The 5,640-nt window shown below is 38.7% G+C and overlaps 1 long non-coding RNA gene across 1 annotated transcript; it reads right to left on the reverse strand.

Moving 5' to 3' along the window:
• Positions 1-431: 431 nt before the first annotated feature.
• LOC139620200 (uncharacterized) lies at positions 432-5,321 on the reverse strand. Its single transcript, XR_011690767.1, has 3 exons — positions 3,057-5,321; positions 2,002-2,100; positions 432-552 (listed from the first exon to the last, which is right to left on the reverse strand). It is a non-coding gene; the product is annotated as an uncharacterized lncRNA (long non-coding RNA).
• Between the last annotated feature and the right edge of the window lie 319 nt (positions 5,322-5,640).

Below are 5,640 nucleotides of genomic sequence, written 5' to 3' on the forward strand. Positions count from 1 at the left end.
TGCATCAGTATGTCAGCATCCTTATGTGACGTGTATCCAGGAGAAATTCACAGCTGAGCTCCAGCAGGAGATACAGAAAAACAAAGCTCTCCAAGAAGAACTGGAGAGACTGAGAGCTTCATATCAAGAAATCTCCCAGAGGTATGAAGCTGATGTCCTCAGAGTCAGAGAAAAAGCAGACGACCTTCAGCATGAGCTTGAGAAAGAAGTTAAAGCTCATGCTGAGACGGTGAGAAAGGACCTGCGCCTGGAGAGAAACCTGAGGGCTGAGCAGGACGCCCTCCGTAAAAAGATGGCAGAGGAGATCAGCCTCGTGCAGCAGAACGCTGCTGAGCAACCTTCAGCTTTCCACAGAGCTGAAGGCTGAGAGGGAGCACGGACCACCAGCCACCAGCCACCAGCCATGAGAGCGAGGAGAACCAGGAGGAGGAGCCTGAGGAGGAGCCTGCAGCCACACAAGACACTGGACCAGACAAGCAGGAGGAGCCCATCCCTGATATCCTCTCTGATCCAGAACCAGAACCCACTGAGATTGAGGTGTGTAAGGAGATCCTGCCCACAAAACCAAAGAAGAAGTAAATCTGGAAGCGAACGCACCACTTCCTAGGCCTGAGGAAACTAAAGAGGTGGAATAAGCCCAAGCAGCCCACATCCATCAGTGGCAGGTGAGCTTCCATGAATTTCCCTCCCTTCCTACTGAAAGCAGCAGATCTTTTTCACAGCAGACTCTGAAAAGGGGGTTTTTCCTCGCCACCATTGCCAAGTGCTTGCTCATGGGGGAATGTTGGATAATTTTGCATAGCAGGAAGAGCAAAGGTGTTCACCAGATGTTCATCTGTGCTTTTCCTGCTGTGGCAGCCAAAATGTCTACTGTGGAAAAGATCTATTTAATGGCATGACAGAAATGTCATGTCATATGTGCTTTAGGGGTGAATGGAGGGATTTCAATGTCAATAATAAAAAAAGAAAAAGAAAATCTTAAAGATATATTTCCTGCATATATTGCTGTATTTAAATCTAAATTAGTATCCAAATTAGTTATTAAATGTTTTAAGAGAAAGATATAAAACTTCACCAAACTTTTGACTGAAGGGTTGGCGTTTATTTAGACATCTTTGATAATGTGTAGTATTCTGCAGTGTTGTACAAGTTCACACAACACAAGAGCTCAAAGTCCAGTTCACAAAGGTTGAAATGAACTAGTTCACATTCATTTCTTCCATTTTTTTTTTAAACGAGCTGCTGTGCTGTTCTTTTTCAGTAGATCCTCCTCCTATCCATTCATCAATCATTGGTACTTCCCAAACTAAAATCATGACTGTACACAAATTCAAAGACAGAGTTTACCTTTAAAGACAATACAAACCAATGCGAGTATAAGTTTTACCACTTAAACAACGTGTCATTAAGCAGGACAACTCAAAACAGAAGAGTTTACAAATGCAATTCAGCTCTATGTGCATTTTTTATTATACAGTGAAAATAGCTGCTTGTACTGCAATTTCTTTTAACAGTATATTACTGAACATTGGATTACAGTATATGACAGTAGGATAACTGGCCTTACTGTAATTTTACATTATATGCCAGTATGTTACTGTTTATTTACAAGGGGTAATATAATCTTGCTTTTGTATTTAATTGCTACAACCCCCCCAGTTTTGGAAAGTTCTATGACATGCAGGTTAAAGACACTTAAAAGAAGCGTTGAGTGTAAAAATGCGGGTCCACATGTGCCAAATTATGTCAACATGTCAGTTCAAATCTTAGCACACATGTCACACAATATCTTTTTGCTCTAGTTAAATGTCTGTCTTCAACAAAGATGTATTTTCAGCCTAAGTGTGAATCAAGGAAAAAGAACAGCAAAGTACTGTAGCTTAGCCAGACACAGTAAAGCTAGGCTAAAAATACAACGTCATTCAGTTTAAATGAACAGACAAAATAAAACCTGTCTGATCTGGTTTTAATGTTGCTCCTGGGAACAACACACTGACTCACCTCACTTCTCCATCTGCTGACAGACACTTTGGTAATTCCAGCCCCCCACTTGCTTTTGAAAATCTTCTGTCCTTCTGCTTTGCGGTTGTAGAGTCAGCTCTATAGTAGCACAAGTAAACACAAGGATAATGCACCGTATTAACAGAACTGTTTAATGAAAAGGCTGGAAACAACACCCTCTTTACTGTTCGCTAGTTAACGATGCTCAAACTACAGAGCTTCCTCTGTCAATTTTAGCAACCTGACCTAATGGAACAGACCTAATGAAACACATGTTTTATGATTTACATAAAAAAAAATATCAGCATGACATTTAAAAGGAAATGTAAATAAAGCTCTTGGGAATATGTTATATTTCACCAGACATGGATAATGGACATGATCATAGGCCGATGTCTTTAGACCGAGTCAACTGAAAGAAATTCAAATGAACCCTCTGACATAACTGACGAGTAAGTGTTGAGTTTGATGACATCTGGCCAATGATGACGTGTGTGTGATGCTACATAGATAGCACGATTTGTTGCCATGCAGTGTGTGAGGCGCAAGGAGTTGCCTCTATTTCCCTGCATTTGCTGCCTCTTTTCACTGTCCTATCCAATAAAGGCATTAAAACGCCCCCTCCCCCTCGAAAAAATAAAAAATAAAATAAATAAATCAAATAAAATCAAATCAAATAAAAACAACTCCTAGGTGACATTCTTCCAGGCAAGCTAGCCACAATTCTATTGAAGAAGTAGATCCTATTGGTTTTGGGGATGTTTCGGGAGTTAGGTGGTCCATGGTTTTATTTTAGTGGTCAACAAGGTCTGTGGATTATCCTGAACAACAGGGACACTGAATTTTGTAAATTTTCAGCACTTTGAGCTCCGTAAACAACACTTTTGTTTGTTTGTTTTTACCCAACTGTAGCTTACTACATTCATATTGTGATCTAATCAAGGAAACAAACAAAGAAAAAACCTCAACCTCATGGTGGCTAAAGGAAAAGTCAAAGTACAGGATAACCAGGCTCATTAGGAAACATAAATATCTGTATAATAACCTGAGTTTACCTCAGTTTTTGGCTGCATGTTGAACCTTAAATGCAGCAGACATTTTCGTATCCTTCACCACATCTGTGCCTCAACACAGTCCCGTCCCTGAGCTCTGCAGGCAGTTCCTTCCTCCTCGTGGCTCGGTTTTTGCTCTGATCTGCATTTTCAGGTGTGAACCCTTCTATAGTCAGGTGTGTGTCTTTCCAAATCATGTGCAATCAGTTGAATTTACCACAGTTGGACTCCACTCAAGGCGTGGAAACATCTCAAAGATGATCAAGAGAAATGGGAGGCACCTGAGCTACATTTCAAGTGTCCTAGCAAAAGGTCTGAATACTTCCGTAAATGTGATATTTAAGTTTTTCCTTTTTTATAAATTCCGTTTTTACAATTGAGAGCAGATTGATGAGGGAAAAAATGGCTGCAACATAAAAAATTGTCAAAAAAGTGACAGTGTCTCAGCACTACCTGAATTCACTGTACGTGTTAATAGTTTAGCTGTTTGTCAAAAACAGTGTGTGTGTGTGTGTGTGTGTGTGTGTGTGTGTGTGTGTGTGTGTGTAGGTTAGTGCCATTATTACTGTTGCTGTTAAAAATGCTACTACCAAAGCTAAAATAATGCTGCTCCTACTATTAGTAATACTGTGATTAAAAAGACTGCAGATACTATTTTCTAGTTATCGGGACCTGACTTTGATTTAGCATGTTCCAATAAAAATGTACAGTAGTTTAAGTTATGTAATTATTGTCCATAATAATTAAATTAATTGTTTAAGTCAACAAAAACTAAAAATGTCTCATCTAAATTTTAATCTGTGAGATCTGTCTTATTTTTGCCTTCAGAGCATTTTGAGTCTTTAGCTGCCTCCATCTTTGATGTGTACTGTTTCCATGGTTACAGGTATTGTTCTGGTCTATTGCTAATTAGTTATGTTTCCATGTTATTCCTGACTGTAATGGTTCACACACACACACACACACACACACACAGTGTCCATGTCTTTAATCTCTGCAGTAATAAACACTGACTAAATACAGAGTGGAACAGAGGAGTGCCAGATTAGTCCTCATTATGCAGCATTAATCATCTTTAATCTGTTCTTAATCCAATATCTTTACCTCACTTTATTAATCAGCCACACGTCAAGCCAGGATTAGACTGAAAATAGTGACTGCAAGAGATCTGAGGAAAACGGGGGTGAAGAGATGGATGGATGGCAGGGAGGTGAGGTGAAGGAGAGAGAGAACAAATGGAAGAGTCACAGAGATGGAGAGATACTCAGCAGATTTGGACTCATTGCTAAGTATTACAGCCCCTGCTCTGAGATAAGAATATTGTCTTATTTTCAAATGACTCTCACAGCATCAGAGTGATATGAGTGATACTATGAGAAACCAGTATAGAGCTCTGGGCATGTCAGAATCACTGCTAGGAACTAAACTGCCTCTGAGTTGGACCTTTGGGAGTTATTGATCAAGCAGTGCAGAAATTTGAAATACATGAAATAGCGCTTCTTTTTATGTCTAGACTATACACTCAGTCAACAGTTTATTAGATACAGATAGCTAAAATTAATGCAGTCTAATACAACAGTCCTGTAATAAATCCTCCTTCATGAAAGTTATAGTGGTTGAAGGATGTTAGAAGGCCCTGCACAGGTGCTTTCACTTACTCCCAATAATTAGACTGCTGCTCAGGTTGAGGACAAAGCTATGCTGGACCTACATGAGGTCACCAAACCTTATGAACCAATAGGAATGATTAAGGTATGATCGCTTCCACCCAGACAGGTGCAAATCATTGGACAGACAGCACCAGTCAACCACAGTGTGTACCCGTCCACTCAGTCCTCAGATGTGGTCTAATCAGGCAGACAAGTGTAAAACACCTGTGTGGGAGGGGCCTGGGTGTGTGCAGGGGCTTTCAATAAAAATGCAGTATTTGAATTTTAAGCAAAATCCTGTTATTGCAGTACATTAGCTACAATAATGTTGTATTATGCCCCTCTTTACACTGCTTCATTCGAATGGACATCCCATCTGTACGTTACACCAGGATACCACACAGACGGGCAAAGCCAATTTCAAGGTCAGGAAATGACCAAACTGTTGGAGACTGTTCCAAACTGATTCCTTAGTATCACAGTATTTGTTGTCTCCTATTGCAGCTTTAATTTACATATGCAATATATTTTTCTTGTAAAATTAAAACCTCATTGTTCAAATAATAAGAGCTTTATCTTATTATATTCATCAACTTGAGATGTTGCAACTTTAAGGTAAAATGACATTATCTATATAAAACTTTACTCTTTAAAGAATTACTTTATTTTCTAAACAATAAAACTTTATTCTCAAAATATTGAAACTTTTTTAGTATGACTTAAACCGGTATGACTTCATTATCAAAAAATTAAAACATGTAAAATTATGACTATGTCTTTTTCATTTTCAAAATAACAACAATGAAATGTATTATTCTTCTAAAGGCTCTGCTGCTTAAGACACTTTAACAGTGGCCTGAAATCCATTAATATTGATTGCCATATGCAAATGTTTTATTTTATATATATGTTTAATGTCATAACCATCCAAATACATA

Source organism: Trachinotus anak, unplaced genomic scaffold (assembly GCF_046630095.1).
Source record: "Trachinotus anak isolate AG129_WGS33_773 ecotype Australia unplaced genomic scaffold, CSIRO_AGI_Tana_v1 ptg000004l, whole genome shotgun sequence".
NCBI lineage: Eukaryota > Metazoa > Chordata > Actinopteri > Carangiformes > Carangidae > Trachinotus > Trachinotus anak.